At 39.5% G+C, this 20,557-nt stretch overlaps 1 protein-coding gene across 1 annotated transcript in view; it reads left to right on the top strand.

Annotated features, from left to right (window-relative positions):
- The first annotated feature begins 17,618 nt into the window (after positions 1-17,618).
- fat2 (FAT atypical cadherin 2) overlaps positions 17,619-20,557 on the top strand; it is an 84,393-nt gene continuing 81,454 nt past the window's right edge. The window contains exon 1 of the mRNA XM_044040945.1: positions 17,619-17,768. The gene's annotated coding sequence lies outside the window, so the exon portion shown is untranslated. The remainder of the gene's footprint in view (positions 17,769-20,557) is intronic.

Raw genomic sequence — 20,557 nt, 5'->3', positions numbered from 1 at the left:
AAAATGAACAGTTAAATAATTACTGCAAAGCGTGACAAGAAAAAACAGATTTTAGCCACAAAAAAGGGCTCATCCAATAAAATTTTTTGATGTACACTTTCTTAAGGATAGTATATTTAAAAAAGTGAGTAGTCATTTAAAGTGTCTTTTAATTCAGTTGTACTTTAAAGAGACCATTTAAAGAAAATCATTTTAATTCCAAACATTATTTTTTAAATGTTATTTCTCTTGCTAGCTTTTTTCTACTGCAATTAAAACACATTGATTTGATTTAGTTGAAAAGCCGATTATCTAAACATAGAGCGACAATGCAGTATTTTACAGTTAGTCAGTTAGTTATTTATTATGCTCTTTGAATAGTCTTTGGATAATTATTGGCACTTTTAAACACTAATTGAAGAAAACAGAATTTGATAAAGCTGTCAAAACTATATTATTTCAGTTGATAACAAATGAAGTTTTGAATTGACCACATTTACTTACTAATTTTAGTTTTCATTAACTTAATTTGTTTTTACATTGTAAGCAAACTTTCTCTTCTTGTTCTATTTGTATTTTTTGTACTGTCAATTTTTGTCGGATCAGTCCAAATTTTATGTGATGGGTAGGCGATCACCCAAGTATGCTCCCATTAAATTTTGGTAAGAATCCGCCTACCATTTATAAGAAATAGGCACAAATGTAAAAAAGAAGTCATATCTCTGTCAAAACTCATCGGATTTGAACGGAATTTGGTACATGTATGCAGGGACACACACTCTACCATTAGACTCAATTTAATCCAGATTATGGATTTGGTGGGATTGTAAATGTAACATGGTTTGTTACCATTAAACAAGTTCAAATGTGTATATCTCAGCGACAGGATGAATTTTGTCTTGTTTATGTTCTATACAAGTTTTTACAGATCCAGAAAGTTGGAATTTTAAACGTTTTTGTATGTCATTTGGGATTAATATGATTCAATCTCATCTAATCCAACTATAAATGATTTGTAGGACAGGTTTTAACATAGCGGTTAAATTAAAGCAACCACAAAAGATGGTAAGAAGTAAAATAACTCTGACATCACATCACGCTACAATGATGATGTGACAGGTTGTTGAAAGACACGTGTGTGTGTGTGTGTGTGAGAGAGAGAGAGAAACTGAGTAAATGAACTGGTCATAACATGATTTCATGGTGATAAATTAGTGAACAAGGTAAAATCTATATTTTTTTAGTGTGAAGCAAATGTTTGAAGTTCTTCCAGAATCACAACAAACAATGGGTTTTTTCTGACATCAGCGATGCGGGCGACTCTTTAGCTCAATCACATTCTTTCAATCAGACAAGTGGATACTTTTGTGTGTTTGTTTTCTTTCTTTGACTGAAAGGAGTAGTGATTTATTATTTATCCAAAATACCATCATGACAGTGAAAGTACAAATACTTTTTTTTAACTACAAAATTCACATATGTGTACTTTACTTTTGGTATTTATTTTTCTTGCAACTTTTACTTTTACTCCACTACATTTCCTCCACTACTATCTTTGTGACTCGTTACCACCAAAAAAAATCAGAAGAAGAAGAGTTGGTATTATGGTCTGTATTTACAGTATATAGAGCTTTTCTAGTTTTGATGAGCTGCTTACACTACAGTTTTCACCCATTCACAACATGGGGTTAAGTGTCTTTGCTCAAGGACACATGTAGACGAGCAGAGCCAGGAATTGAACCCACAACCTTCCAGTTGAAAGACAACTCGCCCTAGAAAATGACTTTTGATGCTTAAGTAAAAGTCTTACAGACATTTACTTAAGTAATATTATAAAATAAGTGACTTCAACTTCTACCAAAATCATTTTCTGGAAACATACTTTACTCTAAAAGTATCACTTTCTACATTGTTGTGTATCCCGTATAGATATAGTTTTATTATTTTTAAAGCATGTAACCAGTGTATTTAATTTTTTGTTATACATGTACAATAACAATTAAGGTATCTTAAATCTTATTTGTAAATCACCTACTCTCTTGCACCAAACTCCATGGAGAAAATGCACAATTTGACATTACATTACATGTCATTTAGTAGACGCTTTTATCCAAAGCGACTTACAAAAGTGCATTTAAACATTTTGGTACAAATAAGAGCTAGAAGTAAGTAAGAGCTTCAAGTAGAGGTAGAGTCGTCTTAGTCGAGGTAGAGTCGGAAGAAATGTGTTTTTAGTCGGCAGCGGAAGATGTGGAGGCTTTCAGCTGTCCGGATGTCGATGGGGAGATTGTTCACTGTCCTCGCTCCCAAATGGTGGAACGGTCTCGAGTTCTGCGAGTGCCTCTGCGATCCTCTCAGTGAGGGGGCAGCGAGCCGGTTTGCTGATGCAGAGCGGAGTGGGCGGGCTGGGGTGTAGGTTTTGATCATGTCCTGGATGTAGGCTGGACCGGATCCATTTGTAGCATGGAACGCAAGCACTAGAGTCTTGAAGCGGATGCAAGCAGCTACAGGAAGCCAGTGAAGGGAGCGGAGGAGCGGTGATGAGTTGCAGAGGTTGTATGGCACATGCAGGGAGACCAGCCAGGAGGGAGTTGCAGTAATCCAAGCGTGAGATGACAAGAGCCTGGACCAGAACCTGTGCCGCCTTCTGGGTTAGAAGAGGCCGTATCCTTCGGATGTTGTGCAACATGTATCTGCAAGATCTAGCTGTTGCAGCAATGTTGGCAGTGAGGAAGAGATGGTCATCAAGTGTCACACCCAGGTTCCTTGCGGTGTGAGAAGGAGTTACCACAGAGTTGTCGAGGGTGATGGTCAGATCTGTGGTGGGAGAGCCCTTTCCTGGGAGAAAAAGAAATTCAGTCTTGTCGAGATTGAGTTTCAGGTGATGGTCAGACATCCACTGAGAGATGTCAGTCAGACAAGCGGTGATCCGTTCTGCTACCTGTGTGTCGGAGCTGGGAAAAGAGAGAATGAGTTGGGTGTCATCGGCGTAGCTGTGATAGGAAAAACCATGAGCGCGAATAACCGAACCAAGAGAGTTGGTGTATAGAGAGAAGAGGAGAGGGCCCAAGACAGAACCCTGAGGGACCCCAGTAGCTAGAGGACAGGGTTCCGACACGGATCCTCTCCATGTTACTCTGTATGTTTGGTTTTGAAGATAGGACGAGAGTAGTTTAAGTGCAGAGCCTGAGACACCTAGTTCTTGAAGGGAGGAAGTCAGGATCTGGTGGTTAACTGTGTCAAACGCTGCAGAAAGGGCCAAGAGGATGAGCCCAGAGGGGAGAGAGGCAGCCCTGGCAGTGTGGAGTTGCTCAGTGACAGCAAGAAGTGCAGTTTTGGTCGAGTGACCTGCTTTAAAACCAGACTGAAGATGATCAAGAAGGTTGTTCCGGTGAAGGTAGGAGGAGAGTTGATTAAAGATACTTTTCACACTGGTCATACTTTCACACTTCCGCTGTAAATGGAAGGCAGCATAACCTGGCTCTCCTCTTTATTAGGAACACCTGTGAACCTTGTTCTAATCCTGCACTGATAGTCAGTGTGTGGTCGTTTGCCTGCAGCCCTCACATTATTTAATCAGCCCCTGCTGAGTGACGAGACTGTGAATGTGAACAATGATACGACGACGAATCGGAATTTACGCTCTTACTCATCACTCAGCTGGTTTATGGTTACTTTTGATCACTAACCCATGTTTATGTAATCCAGCGAGTGGAGCTGCAGGCGGCCTCATCCTCGCCACATCTGACGTAACGACAGATAAAACCTCAGGTGTGGAGAAAAACCACATTTCTTCACCTGTGATGAACTGAAACTGGTCGTGTTTTGACAGATGTCTTCTGTTTCTGGATGTCTTACACGTGTGAGAACGGGGGCTGTCAGTGTGGACTCCAGCATGGCCGGCCCTAGCCTCTGCATGGCCCTAAGATGAATATGATGGGGGTTATTGATTATTCCTATGACCGAGTATTAGGGCCAAACTAAAGCACAGACAAAATTGTTATTATGAGACAAAACTTGTGATATTATGAGAAAAGATTGTTATATTATGAGAATAAAGTTGTAATTTTTTATTGTATTGTTTACTGTTTAACTGTTAAATATGAAGGAAATTACATGACATTAAAATGTGTGTGCGTGTGTCACATTATAGTGAAACAGATGGTGATGAAGCAGGAGGTACAAGATCGTCCAGTGTGTGTGTGTGTGTGAGAGTGTATACAGGCTGCAATGACAAATTTAGATTGAAAAAGAGACAACATTTTGTCTTTAAAGGGCTTATTTTCAGGTTTAAGACCTGTTTTTAGGATTAGACTCAGTTTTAGGTCAACGGTCAGGGACTAAATCGACAGCGTGATGATCCAGACACAATAATGTACATTGAATTTAAATTTATATTTAAATAAAAAAAAAAAAAAACTCTGGTTCTCCTGCAGTCATTTGACCATGACCTCAAAGATGTTATCTGGGACAGATGCACTTCTCTGCATGTTTCCTTGTTTCTCCCCCTTTTCATCCTCTCGTCCTCTTTCCTGTCCTGCTGCTCCTGCTGGTTTTGGTTAAGTCCCCGTTGATTTCATGATATACATTTTCATGACTCACGGCTGCTGTTGTTGCCCTGAACACACACACATGATAAACTGTGTGTGTGAGAAAATCAAGTCGAAACACAGGAAGTGATTTGTAATCAACACTAACATTGAGTTCATAAAGTGAGACAATGGCAAACACTTGATGTGAGTGAATTCCCTCAGTTTCGTCTTGTCTCCGCCCGCCCTTGCTCTGCTGCTGTACACACACAAATGCGTCGTTTCCCCGCCATTTTAACGCCAACTTTGCCAGAGCACTGAGGCCACGCCTTTTGACGTAGAGAAAATCGTTTGGTGACTTTTAATCCTTAACTTGTCTGGAACATATGGACACGGCTGGCAAATACATGCTAGGACGAGCTTGTTTAAATGTGTAGCCATTTTTGTTTTTCCAAAAAGGACTTCTGGGTAGGCGGAGCTAATGGACAACAACTTGGCTGGGTTTAGACCGTCGTGAGACAGGTTAGTTTTACCCTACTAATGATGCGTTGTTGCAATAGTAATAGTAATTTGGCAACAAGTTTACCAAGTCTGGTTAAAATCGGAACAACTATCTGTGTCCTGGACATGAAATCCCAAATTTAGCATTTAACGCAATTTTGACCTGACTTCTGGGGACGCTATAGAGCCCTGGGTTTACCAACTGGTTTGTTTTTTGCCGACCCGAACTCCATGCCAAATTTCAAGGGTCTTAATGCACATTAACCCCCTAAAAAATGAGCGCAACTTCGGAGAAAAATAATAGGTAGGTTCCTTGCACTTCGTGCCAGGAATCGACAAAATTGCTGATTGACCATTTCTCCGTTTTCGCCACACAAGAAATGAAAGAATGAGCAGAGTTTGAGGTCAGAAAATGATGATTCAAACTAAAACACAGCTGCTTTGATTTGGACACATTTAGTCACATGATATTGTGTCTAAATTTACCATCACGGGATAAAAGTTGGAAGCCAATGAGTCGACCAGAGATTGTTTTGCAACATTTCGTTATCAGTGATATCGGGAGGGTTTTTCTCGTGTCGTGTCGGAGCACAAGGCCGAGGCGAGGACACGGTAACACCTGAAAGAGAGTCTTTGTCTGAAGCCGGAAAGCAAACGTCGGGAGTGAAACTGAGGAACCTGCGGAGGAACAAGACTGAACATCTGTCTGCTGAAGGTCACGACAGCCTTCAGGAACAAACACGAGTCACAAACAAGAGGCTGTTTGTTGTGTGCACTCTTAAAGAACTCTGTTTTCCGTGCTCGGAAACGTGTTTTTGCTTGTGAATTTTCTTGGGATTTGAGATTAAAATCAATAAAAACTATAATTAACATCTCACTGAGGGAGCGATTGATTGATTGATGGGTTGACAAACACTTCATGTGTTCATGTGCTACTGGGTGGAGTGACAAACCCAAATACACCAAACCAAAACATAAACAGACTATGCAGACCACAAATGAAAATGAAAATTAACTTTGTAGGGGGCGCTGTGGAGCCATTTTGGTGAGATTTGGTGTCTCATGTTTTGTAAAAAATGGTTTGCACTTCCAGGCCACCGTAGTTAACAGACACGATTTTAAGAAATCATTCAAATCATATGAATTACACATGAACAGTGATTTGGGGGCGTGGCCAGATCCTCACAATAACCAATGAGAGCGAGTTGACCAGGAAACTTTTCCGACAGTCCGCCTCCATGTCTGTTTATATTCTGAAGTCACTTTGAACCACATGATTTTCCACCCAAATATAATTAATCTGGAGCCACAAAATGTAGATAACATCTTGTATAAGGTTTTATATATAAAATATAAGAACTAAAGCTTGTTGCATTTGAGAAATATAAGAACTACAAACAGAAAACTGTTAAAAATCTGACCCACGTTGAAATAAATGAAACAGAAAACCTGCTGGCATACGTATGTGGAACCAAATAAGCACTCGCTTCACGTCCAAATGACTCCATTTCGGGGAGGTTTTTAAATTTGACGCAGACGAAGGATGTGACTAAAGCTGCAACTCACGATTATTGTCATCATCGATCTGTCAACTTGTTTTCATGCTTAATCGAGTAATCGCTTTGTCCAAAAAATGTCAGACCAGTGTTTGTCTAACCTGGAAATGATGATGTTCTCGAAAGTCTTTGTTTTTGTCCACAAACCAAAATGATTTGCTTTTTAATGATTTCTTTGTTTTTATGGAGCAAAGAAACAAGAAAATATTCACATTTAAGAAGCTGAAACAGTCAGAAATCTTCTTTTAATCATGAAAAAAGCTTCAAACTGAATCATTGATTATCAAAATATTTGACGATTAATTCAGTAATTGTTTCAGCTCTTAAAACAATTTTATGTATTGCCTTGATCGCTAAATAAGAGGTTTTCACTTTGAAAGACAAACATTTATAATTTATTTCTTTTGAAGCTACAAGGAGCCACTGCAGAGGTGTGGTCCTAGAGCCACAGGTTGTAGACCCCTGATCTGGTCTGTGCTTCCCGTGTGGGTTTTATTCAAGTCTTTGCAAGTTCACTGGAGTTTGTAGCGTTCGTCTCATACTGATAATAGCAGTGTGTCATCGGCACGTTAAGAGGAGCCGCAGGTGATTGTTCTCCAATTGTAATGTTTAAAAAAACAAAACAATGGCGTAAGAGTTTTTTTTTCACTCACTCACCAACAACAGCATGAGGAGCATCAAAGAGATCGCCTCCGTGTGAAAGCATGCACTTGGCATTCATGCAGGTACACGATGTCTTCTTTCTGAAACCACCGTGAAAAACAATCATGTCAGAAATGTCCCCGCGTCGCGCCGGAACAAACCGGATCCCACAGATGACCTGTAAATATCAATGTGTTTGTTATTCAGGCGTCATCGCCGCGCTGCGAGGATGATTACAGCTGCACGCACGTGTCAACAACACATACATGTACATTTGTATGCTAATGTCAGAAGAGAGGACATCCATTTCTCTGTAAGTGCATATAGAATATGTGTATATATTTATATATGTATATATGTGTGTCTTTGCACGTTGAGTGAATGAATTCTTGAACCTTGTTCACTCAGCGAAGAACGTTCAGTACTTTTAAAGAATATGAAATGTGTTAGTACGACCTGGTTAGCCACGTGTGCTTTTGCTAATATGGAGACACCAGAAGTCTTTGAAATTGTTTTATTAGCTACTCTTGCTTGTTTGCTTCACAATTTACCCAGAGTTCAGAGTTTCTGCACTGTATTTCACTTATAAATCTTGGAATGTTGACCTCAATGTTGAGGTTTAACTCTTCTGTTACAAATCCTGTTGCCGTAACTCTTAGACCAGGCCTATTCTAGCTAGCTAGTCTAGACTTTATGATAAAGCTCACCTATGAGCTATTTTAAGAAGAGTCTCAACGGCTGTTGTCTGATTTGGGTACATCGCATGCCGCACATCATGGGCAGGGCAAGTCGGAGTGTAACGCGATGTCGTTCGGTAAAGCTAAAGGGACGCAAAGATGGACAGAGAAATATTGGGGGGATACGACGTAGGTTTGGGTACAAGACTGTGAGGACACTTTAAGTTTGACCCTAAAAACTGAGCACTGTGTTGTCAGAACAGCGTCACCTGCTCTCTCTCGTCTCTGCTGTGACTGTGATGCATTCACTGGCGCTCGTAAAAGCCACTTGCTCACTGTCACTCTCCTCTCACAACATCGCCGCACACGTACACATTGTCCTTTCTCTGATATTAGAGTAGGGACAATCTGGCTTTCTCCAAATATTAGTGACGTCTTGTCAATCACTGTGTAATTGTTGTGTAATAACTTGGGTTAACGGGGGAAGCTAAATGGCACGGAATGCTACGTTAAATGTTCTTTTCTCCACACTCTCCTGTGAAGTAAAGAACCACTTACTTGACTCCGCCTTGGACAGTGATGTGTTGAACAGACGTTTAAACTAAATTATTGTTTAAATTAACAGAGACATTGGTGGAACTTGTACTAAAGCAGTTCCTTCAGCGGTTCTTCCTCTTCCTGTCGGGAGAAGACGATCTCCTCGGCCTGCTGCTGCCTGTAAGCTGGTTATCAGCAAGCTGGGGCAGGCGTTAAGTGTGAGGGGGCAAACACTGTAAATCAAAGCTTCCCCAATAGGGGTTATTACTTCACAGCCTTCAGGGAGAAGTGGGGGAGGTGAGAGAAACACGAGACAACATCCATTCATTCATTCAATTCAGAGCAGTAAAGCTTTATTAGCGTTTAATCCTGAGGGGTCTTGAATATATATTTCACGTGAATCTGCAAAAAAAAAAAACTTTTCTGTTTATCGTTGCATTTTTGTTTAAACGTAGTTTATTTGTGCAGTGACCGAATCTGGAGGCGGCATCATGACAGAGGCTGAGTTCACATGGCGTGAATATCGTGGTACGCCGTTGTTTAGATGTTTCTTATCGAGCAGCATCTCTGTTTTTTTACAGTTGACGCGTCGCAGGAACTAAAATATACACTGAGGGAATTTGTGCATGAGTTGCTGCAGTAAACATAAACTTTTTGTAAGTTTTATGCCTGAATATTGATGCTAAAATAAACTCCAGTGCATGAGAGATAATGTAAACCAGGTCTGTGCACAGTCATCAGAAGGGCCCTCACGGCCCCCCTCAAAAATGAGTAAGTAAGAGGGCACTTTAGGGCTGGATATCGAACTTCGGTTCTTTTATGGTCTGAAGTCTTTGTCCCCAAAGTTTGGTTTTTTAAATAAAGCTGGATTGGATTCTTTCATATATTCTTTATTTTTAGCTGCGGTACAAATTCCAGCATCATTTCTAAGACGTTTGTAGAAACTTCTTTTTTTTACCACTTGTATTCAAATTTTTTTTCCCACAGAGCGTTAAGTCATGTCCTTATTTACTCCCCTCACCCTTACCCTGCTGACCCGCCGACCCCTGAATTCCTCATCTCCTCTGTCAGGACAGAGCGAGGACATGAACCTGTTGACGGACACGTTGACACCTGAGGAGGATGCTAAACTGAGGACAATTCACGTCCCTGCAGCATCAGAACATTTACTGCACCTTGCAGACGGTTTCACTCGACACGTGGCAAGAGTTGCTCCTCTCGCTGGCTGTCGATCAGTGGCAGCGCGGGGGTGAAACGTGAAGAGGACGCAGCTGAGCAGACGATGACCCCGTACCTGCTCTGCAGTATAAATCACGCTGCCTGTCATTCCTCTCATTCCACAGAATTTAGCTTTTTTACCTCCTTTTTCCATCGTCTCCCATGACTTCACAAATCAACAGATGACCTTGTTATTAGTTACAGATTAGCCTGAGGTGAGAGGAGATGGATGTTTGCAGAGTTACAGTAGCACACATAGTAAATTAGCAAAAAAGAACAGTTTATATGGTGTAATCAGGATTAGGGATTATCAGAGTGACATAAAATGAAATTTAAATGAGCTCCAATTCATATATGTATAACAAGAATGTGCAAAATACCAAATGTGGGGAAAAAAACAACACATCATTTTTTCATAATCCCTCAAAATTATCACCTGAATCTTCACCGTCCTCTCAGCTTCACTGAGATTTATCACAGCTTTGATGCTCACATTTTTCCCAGTCATCTTAAGTCTACAAAGAATGTGTTCACTACTTTATCTCAGAAAAAAACTAAGTTTGAGTCGCTTTGTAAATCACTCACTCACTCACTTGCACCAAATCCCATCCAGAAAATCAACGATTTTACATTTACATTTACAGCGCTCACATGGTAAGTTCACATGTGTTGTTTCTGATTTTCCTGTGTTTGAAATTCTTTGTTTGGTTTAAGGAAGTGACACAAACTGACCACACGGGGCAGCAGTAGACCAGCAGCTCCTGTTTCCCTGCAAGCTAAAAATGCTGGTTTTCTCTATGGGATTTGGTGTGGGAGAGTGATCTGGATTAGTTCTTCTTCTTTAATAGACTCAGCAAACTTTCATGTGTAACTTAATCCTAGTAACCAGTAAAATTGCCCTCTTGTAGATATTCACTATATCCCCACTTCCTGTTTGGCCTCGGTACACGGAAGATTACTTCCATGTTTTTACAAACAGTCTTTGGGCCTGAATGATAAAATAATTAGTGAGTGAAATTAAAGCAAAATTCTTCAAAAAACTCAATTATAAAAGGAATTAAAGCTACCCGACATGAGGGGGCGCTATAGCGCCTGCGTGCCATGCCTGCAGGTCCAAGTGTGGCATAGATTAGAAGGATGTTCTGAATATTAGTGTCAAGTTTAATAAGCTTTGCTAATCTTGAAACATGGATTTGTAAAATCTGAAACGGTTTAAGAAATCGAACATGGCCGACTTTTACTGTTATGCTGAAAATTCCCCCAAAACTTCCCGAAAGAATTTAACTTTTAGAGTGATTTGGGGGCTCCGCATGGGCCCGAACATGGACACCTGACATTCATGTCATTTTTGTATTTTTTTATGCATGTTAATCTCCTCCAAAAATGTGACCAACTATTTAGAAAACAAATAAATAATAATAACAGGAACTCTGTCATGCACAGGCCTTAAATCATTTTTCACCTTGTTTCTCTTCAGGCTTCAGTTTCACGTTGTCATATTCGACTTTAAAAAAAAAACCGAAGAAGCTGCCATATAAGTACATTTACAGTACAGGTGATGAATGGTCACGTGTAGTAAATATTCATGTGCGTCCCCTGAAGACCTTCAGCCATAAAACACAAACACGCAATGACTTCCAGGTGCACGTGAGGTCAGAGAAGGTGTGACTCAATTTATGAATCATGACGATGGGTCAGTGCAGACCAATCACAGAATCTCAGGTCCTGGAGATTCTTCCTGTGAACAAAAAAGGAGAAAACAAAAAATCCACCCACACTGTACAACTGAAGAACTCACTCTCTGGAAATGATTGATGGAACATTGAATCATCTCAGGAATGATACTTGTATGATCTTGATCAATCATGCACGATTTCAAATGATGTAGTAAAAAGTAATGACTCATTTCAACTATTAACATTTTTTTTATTAGGCATGAAACGATACTGATATTTATAAGGTTTAAACTTGTTTTTGCTGAGTCATTTCAAGCTATAATTCTCCAACTGCAGAAGCTGAAATCACCTTGTGTTAAAATGACCCTACAGTGTCAAATAGCTGTACATTTTAGCCGAGGAAATCATAACTTCCTCCTCGTGTAATTTAATCTGGTTTCAGCTCTGATTGATGGAGCAAAAGGCAGCAAAAACAAATTCCTGTGTAAAGCAACGTTGTCACACACGTCTGAGTATGTGTGGATGAGGGCGCTGGAAGGTGAGGGCGCTCGAAAATGTCAAAAATGTCCAGAGCCCTCACCTATGTCTTCATCTGCCAGAAAGAGGAGAACCTGGAGAAAACCTGATGAAAACTGGTGTAAACCTGGTGAAAATCTGTAGAAAACCTGAAGAAAACCTGGACAAAACTAGTGTAAACCTGGAGAAAATCTGTAGAAAACCGGTGTAAACCTGATGAAAACTGGTGTAAACCTGGTGAAAATCTGTAGAAAACCTGAAGAAAACCTGGAGAAAACTACTGTAAACCTGGAGAAAATCTGTAGAAAACCTGAAGAAAACCTGAAGAAAACCTGAAGAAAACTAGTGTAAACCTGGAGAAAACTTGAAGAAAACCTGAAGAAAACTTGGAGAAAACCTGGAGAAAACTTGGAGAAAACCTGGAGAAAATAAGGTTCAGGAAACAATGACAAGAGAATAAAAGATCATCTGCAAATGTGTGTAGTATTTTTTTATTAAGTTTGATATTTAATCACGTCTTTAAAATACATTTATATCACAAATAAAATAAAATAAAATAAAAGTTAATCCCACTACATCTTGACTAAAGTTATTAAGTAGAAAAGGTTTAAAACTAAAATTTACCAACATTTTTTAAGGCAACCAGTTTTCTCATTTAAATAGTAAAATCTACAGCTTTAATTTTACAGTATAGAAATGTAAAGGCCTGATTTATTAAATAAATAGTGAATATTTTTGAGGTTTTGTTGGTGCAGATGATTTAGAGGCAGTGAAATTCTTGCCTGGGTAATAAATTAATAAAACCCCTATTCAGATTTCTCACTGGAGCAGTGAGTGAATGAGTGAGTGAGTGATCGTCAGGTTTTCTGTACATTCAAACGTTTGCTGTGAGGTGATTTGATCGTTTCCAGATTAAGAGATTATCTGAGACTAAATCTTTATTCTAAAATTGTTATTTTAAGCGTTGTGTCTCTGATTTCTCTCCTGTATATGAAACATGAGCAGGTTTGGATAGATCACATATTTACATCGTTACTCATCTCAAGAACAGGAATCGTTCAATATCTGCCTGAGGTTTTCAAAGAAAAAGTCAAATTACAGATTCACCGAATTTAACACGAGAAAATAATCGTTATATTTCTGTCATTTCTTATCCAAACATCATCGAAGTCGTCACTGAACACAGGTGATTTATTAAAGTCACAGGTCTTTAATAAGTGCGCTATATGTTTCATGATGTCAGCTACAAGAGCTCTGTTAGTTAAGGGAGGGAGGGATCATTGGGGATTGGGTAACTTGCTCAGGGGAACCCCAGCCCTTGACCTGGCAGGGACTTGAACTGGCAACTCTTCAGTCACGAGCCAAGCTCCCTTTCCACTTGGCTCTGGGAATAAAAAATCTGGAACTGTGGTGGATCAGAGGACCTGAGCATGAGGAGGTGGTCTCTAATCCGTCCTGAGGACAGATTGAGCTCATGCCGCTCAGGAATGTTGTTCTTTTTTTTCTGATCAGATCTGAGGACCTATTGAAGATGGATTGGATGGACAGACGTTAATACCAGGTGTGGACAAACTCTTTTAAAGCTAGTTGTTATTTTTTACCTCTCTCAGAGATACTTTATTCTTGTACCTAGAATAATTTTTGAGGACACGGAGACGCCCGTGGACGCAGTAATCAGAGACTTTTGTCCACGCGTGTTTGTGAGTAACTGAGACATTTGGACGGTTCAGGACAGAAGCATCAGCTGGTTCTTCTGACCCCCGTCGCCGTGAATGTAAATGTTGAGTGGTATGGACCGAACAGCATGAGACAGCAGCGGGTTACGTAAGGTGGATTTGAGCTTTTCATTTCCTCCAGGCTCTTCTGCTCTTTACTCAGGTTCACCTGCTGCCAGTGGCTTCATGCCGGCCTTCTGTTGCTGTTTATTTCTGGAACAGACCTCCACCCTCCTCCTCCTCCTCCTTTACTCTCTACATTCATCCATCACCCTCTTCCTCGTATACTCCCACCTCCTCCACCTCTCCAACCATCTCTTAGCATCTTCCAAAGCCATAATGGATTAAATTCACGTTGATTTAAACATTATTATGATATCTCTAACTATACTTTTTTGTGATGCATGAACAAGAGTGAATGCTAAAGATGTGTTTTCTGGAGTACATTTGCTGGAGTTTAGCCAGTAAATCATTGTTTGGTCCATGTCAGACTTTTTAACCCCCCCCCAAAAAAACGTCCAAATGGCAAACAAAACATATCTTTTTGGTACATTTCAGAACATTCAAGGTATAAGCACGTAAAAAATGCTGTTTCTATCACAGTTTCTTCTTCAGCTAAACCTTTAGCATGTGTTTTTGGTGGTGCAGCAGTGAAAAGGCAGTTTTTTGCTGTACTGTGTAAAGACGTGTGTATCATCTGCATATACAGGAACAATGATTTAAAAAAAAGCTGGGAAATGGGTTTAAATTTTGACAAATATAAGAGTTGGAGACTAAAGATTTATAGATTAAAAATGGACGCAGTCTTGTGGGTCGAAAAGTGAAGCCTTGGACGTGGGCCAGAGGCAGCAGTCGGCCACCAGGGGGCGACGCTGCTTGTGGCAAAAAGAACTCGATAACGTCAGGAAACAGAGTTAATAAAATTCTGCCAAGTAAAAATGTTTCATTTTCTTTAATCTCCGAATTTCTAGTTGTATTATAGAATTCTGTTATTTTTTTTCTCAGCATTCCGACTTTAATCTCAAATATTTGCCTTTTACTTCAAATGATGCCTTTTTCCATAAAAATCCAGACTTTAATTTCAGAATTCTGCCTTTTAATTAAAAAATCAGATTTTTTCCTTCTTGTTCATTGTTTCACTTCTTTTTCTCCATGTTTGTCTTATTCTTTATTCTCTCTATCACCACCTTCCTCCCCGACATCGTTTTTTACCTCGTTTTCTGTCATTTATCTAAATTTTTGTATCCCCTTCAATTTATTTCTCCATTGGTGAGGGAATAACCCTCACCAATCCCCCCCCCCCTCTCTCTTTTTCTCACTCTCTCTCTCGCTCCCTCTCTCTCCCTCTCTCTGCAGGTCCATGTGTCATCTCCCTCTCTTCTCTGCATCCTAATCTCGCTCTACCTTGGCCTGGAAACTCTGAACATGGAGCCTCAGGGAAGCTTCTGCTCACCTTCTGTTCCGATTTTAAAGAAAAAAAAAAAACAATAAAAAAAAACTAAAAAATGACACTAAATTGAAGGAATCTCTTCTATTCTCTGATGCAGCTCCAGTCGGTCATTATCCAAAGAGAAAGTGAGACATTTGGGGATTAAGTTATAGTTTCTTTGCTTCAGTGGAGTCAGAATAAATGGTTATTTATTTAAACACGTGTTCAGCTCCTGTCACTGATCCATTGACGTCAGACGCCTTTGTTTTTATACAAAACTAATAATAATTATGTCATTAAATCTAAAACGCAGCTGTGAACGCAGATTATTTTCCAGCTGCTCTTTTTCTTGTGTTATTATAAAAATCAATTCTGAACGCTGGATGAGAAGAATCTCAATTCTTATAGGAATTGATTTTTTTCTTTTCCTTTTTAACCCTAATATAATAAAGCTCTGTATGTGATTATCTGCAGGATTCACATGTGCCAGTGCAAATAATCAAAATAATAACAATGATGTTTTACTATGAGGTGATGTATTATTACAAATGGACAAATTATTACAAATTATTACAAATGGACTTAACTTAACAGCTCATGACTATTACAGTACATTTCTGTGTGTTTTTAAATTTACAGTAAAATATGATTAAGATTAAAGTCACAATTTAGAATAATCTGACTTTAATCTCAAAATCTTGCCCTTTTCCTTCAGCTTTGGGACTTTCAATCTCAGAATTCTGCCTTTTTCTCCGAAATCCCACTGTAATATCAGAATTCTGTCTTTTTTCCATATGAATTCAGACTTTAATCTCAGAATTCTGATTTCTTTCATCCAAATTCTGGCTTTAATCTCAAAATTCTGCCATTTTTTTCACAGGAATTCTAACTGTAATCTGAGAATTCCGATCAAAAACCCTGTACATAGAACGCACATCATAGACATTTTCCAGATCCAACAAATCACAGGCTCTGAATTAAGTGAGTGTCATCTGCATATGAAAGAGCAAATAATGCTAAAGAAAACTGGGAAATGGGTTGCAATCATGTTTTCTTGAACCTGTAGGGGGCAGCAGAGCATTCAAATGCTCATTTTATAAGTAATTATTAATATACTTTTGTAGCCTGATCTTTTTTGGACGAATCACTTTTAATGTCGTGTTTTCCTGCCGCCGCCGTCTTTCACAGAACTCGCTGTAACCACATTCATGGCCCGGGGCCAACACTCAGAGGGGCCACATGCATCCAGGTTCTATACGGTGTTTACACAACAACAACAAGACAAAGCCTGCAGAGAGAGAGACCATCACAGGTAATTACCTCACTGCTGATGAAGGAGCCCATTACCAAGTTATTGTTGAGTCACATGGTTCCACCCAAACTGCTCAGTCACTCAAACCTGCTTTCACTTGTTAGTTAATTACTTAAAAGCCATAGTATATTTAAGTCAAACAATAACATACAGTAAAGTGGAATGTTTGAGGGGTAATTAAGGGATTTTAATTATCAATTTTACTTTGTTTTTATAACAATAAATCAAATTTGAAGGTGTCGACGTGGTCTTTCTAAAAAGCTTTCAACAACTTTATTAAACAGAAATCGTTAATTACAGTTTGGGTTTGGTTTCAGGAACTAACTTTGTCGATTACTTTACAGCCGTGTCTCTAACACCTGAAATGTTTGGTAAATTTATGAAAACTTTTGTTATTTAAAATTTAAGCATTCTGACTACTTTTCTCTCAGAAATCCAACTTTAATCTCACAATTCTGACTTCTTTTTCTCAGAAATATTAAAGGTCAGACCAGGCGTACAAAGCTAGTACCTTTTATGTTCAGTTCAAAGATAAACGGATATAGAAGCTAATTTTATTGTGAAAGAGACTTTTTAGTGAATTCTTTACAAAAAATGTGAAAAATTAACCTGTTTTGCATAAAAATTAGCAAACAATTAAAGTGACATATTTTGACTTGTTGCGTGTGCAGAGCAACAAGTCCGACTCCAGTCTGACTAAGCGTGTACATGCAGGATTAATCGGACTATGAGTCACATTATCCAGGTATGTTAGTCCGACTAAGACTAGCTCGATGTTAGTCAGACTCACTAACTAACGTTGACGTTTACACGACGTTAATAAGAAAACAGAACTATAGTCTTAGTCGGACTAAAATTAGACTTTTAAATCAGACTTTTTGGAGTTTGTTTGGTTACTTTACTTAAAAATAAAGCAGCGCCACACACAGGCCTGGCATAGGTACTACAGTTTTTACAGTTCTTGTTTTTTTTGTTTTTGTTTTGTTTGCTTTTTCAACTCAAAACCTTGTTGCAGGTAACTGCTCCAAATGGAGTCACACACACACACACATTAAAAGAACAGTCCTGGCTCAGGCCCAAAGGCTTGAGCCCACAGGCGAGAATGAGGGGGGAGCAATCTGAGCACATGGAGTGTGTGTGTGTGTGTGTGTGAGGATCAGAGGAGGGACAGTGTGAGAAGTGGGTGGAGATGAGGCTCCTGAGGGAGTGCTGAAGTGTCTCAGCAGCACTTTGGTTCAGAGCGTCTGAAGGCGCTGAAGTTGAAGTTAGAAACACACACACTCTCCTACAACTCCTCTGTGTGTGTGTGTGTGTGTAAGAGTGTGTAAGAGTTTCATGGACTTCTCACCAGGCCACTATGGGACTACACCGGCGACTGTCATCGTCGTCCTGTCAGAGGATTTTTTAAGAAGTTCCTGAAAGCGTTGAGGGAGAAGCTCCTGGCAGATTATTCCTGGAGGAGTCGCCTAAGTCCACTTCAGGTGTGTGTGTTTTCCCTCTCTCTCTCACACACACACACACATACACACACGGACACACACTGATTCACTTCATTCACACTCACTGCTGCTGTTTATTGTGCACTGTGCCACTATTTACTATCACACTATCATTAAACATGGTCCTGGAGTGAAGGAAGTCAAGCAGAAGCAGCCGGTGAAGCGAAATCTCTCCACTATAATCTGTTTATTCTGTGTTTTTATGAGAAAATGTGAAGTTTTGGCTTGTTTGAGTGGGCATTTTTGGACCTGGGAGAGTCCAGCAGTGGAGACACATGTCAGATCTTGACTTTGAGTCCCCTCCCTTTCTTCCTTCTCTTTCATCCACAGCAAACCCTTGTTTGTTGCTCAATCGTGTTTGTCTTTTTCCTTCTTCTTCTTCTTCTTCTTCTTCTTCTTCAGCTGTGACGACAGAACAGTACGTAGTCATATCTGTGAACGACGGAGAAAAGAACATCTTTTTCTCCACCGCTGAGTGGCGTCCGCGTCAGCTCTGACACGGACGGCGGCGTCCGTGATGGATGGACGCTAAGTTGACCTTTGAGGACTCTGTGAAAGGTGACTTTCCATAATGGAAAGCAAAAACATGGGGTGCTGAAAGAAAAACCGCTGAACCCTCGCGTGACCTGAAAGTGAGGGGAGGTTGCTCACGTTTTCTTTTAGAAGTTTCAGGAGTCACGGTGCAGATTAAATAATCTGACCAAAGGTTAGCGGCTGACACGCCAGCACACAGCTGTTTTTGGAGATGTTGAGATTAAGTGTGGATGTGGCTGGACACTGGGATTGGGATTGCCCACCATAAAAAGCAGAGATGGATTTATAACCCTTGCGTAGTTAAGTGGAAATGAACCTTCAAGAGACTGAGAGTGAAGAAGTGAGGAAAGAAAATGATGGAAAAGTAAGATTAAAATCCAACTCGCGAGAAAAAGTAGAAAAAATTGGAAAATTTGAGACTTAAGTTGTTATTTTTGTATTTAAAAAATCACGCTAAAGAGAATTTAGAATAAATGCAACATAACTACCAACACTAGATTTGTTTTTTACCAAAACCTTGTTGATACTTTGGTATAGTCCAGTCGTTACCAAACACTGGGTTGCGTCCCACAGATGGATCACAGGGGATTTGTTTTGGGGCCCCAAATAAATTTGTGGAATTTGTTTAGGCATTTTTAAAAAACATGTAAAGAGAGACGGGAAATGTGAGGGGTTTACAGATTACAGATTCAGAGGATGACGCGAGGAAGTGACCTCAGACAACGTTTGAGCATATTTTTTTATCCTCAAACATCGTGAATTGTGAAAAATATAAATGTTCGACCTGAATCTGAACTCGGAAACACCATTTTTATAATGTTATATTAACATTAAAGTTATTCTTTGTTTCGGCCGCATAACTGAAAAAAAGAACGGATTAGGATTCGGATTTTCTGCTGATGTAGACTGATTCAATTTTCCAGTTCCAATGAAGTTTTCGACTTAAATTAACTGTTACATCAACCCAACCATGCCAAGTCATGTTTCTGCCCAAAAGTAAGGTCTATATTGAATAATCTGTGTGGATTACGTCAATGTATAGATTTAGCTGGAATAGTTGAACGGACGAAAGGAGTGATGGATTAACTATAATCCTGCAATTAGGTGGAATGAAGAAATGTAAATAAATAAAACATGAAAACACCATAAAAGACTGAAGTTTGTTAGGAGCGGAAAAAATGGGATTAAAATCCTCTGTAATCCAACACACACACCTATGAGTGTCACACTGCACCAACTGAAGTGAAATCCCAGATGAAGTGAGTGACACTGTGTGTGTGTGTGTGTGAGTGTGTGTGTGTGTGAGTGTGTGAGTGTGAGAGGACACCCCCAACACTCAACCCTTCACACGACCTTTGACCCCCTCTGACCACAGAGAGGCTGAGGCTCTGGTGTCAAACTGTAACTGTTCTTAGTTTTTTTTGTCTTCTTGTATTTTCTTTTTTCTTCCTCCTTCCTCAGAACATTTCTGACGAAGGACAAAGATAAACGTGCTGAAACCTGTTAACAGGAAAGTTCAATCATTAGACATCAGGAACGTTCACGACACAACAATGTAACTTCTTCTTATTATTATAAAAATACAAACTCAGAAATGAGCAGATCTGACTTTAAAGTTTAAAACAAAACAAGAAAGAAAGACTTTGTTTCTAGAGAGATGAAAGAAATACATTTAAAAACCTAAATCAGTTTAAAAGAAAACACAAAATAACAGTCTTTTGTAAAAGTACCTTAAGTGATACTTAAGTAAGGTATTTTTATAATATTACTTAAGTAAAAGTCTAAACGTTTATGACATTTACTGTACTTAAGTATCATTTTCTGATTTTAGTTTTAGAAGTGAGGAGTTAGGATTGAGCAACGGTGGATCAGTGGTAGGGCGAGTTGTCTTTCAGCTGGATCCATCCATTCATCCATTCATAACTGACGTGTAAATGAAAACTACTCTGACGCTGGATTTACCAAGTGTTTCTGTGATTAAACGTGAAACGACTGTAAACTGAACATAATTTGGACGTTTGAAGACGTTTGAGGACGTTTGAGCTCGCCAGATTGACAGTTAACTAGTAACTAGTTATTGAAACCGACTACAAAACTCACACAATTACTCAGTTAGCAGTAGTTTGAGGTTGTTGTCGACGAGCGATAAATAAAGACACGACGGCGCAGAGATAGGTTTAAAAGTGAGACAGCTCACTCTGAAAAAGATGGAACTGACATTTGCGCCCCCTAGAGGA

Source organism: Solea senegalensis, linkage group LG12 (genome assembly GCF_019176455.1).
Source record: "Solea senegalensis isolate Sse05_10M linkage group LG12, IFAPA_SoseM_1, whole genome shotgun sequence".
NCBI lineage: Eukaryota > Metazoa > Chordata > Actinopteri > Pleuronectiformes > Soleidae > Solea > Solea senegalensis.
Note: the sequence above shows the minus strand (reverse complement) of the source record. Positions and strands in the feature narration are given on the sequence as shown.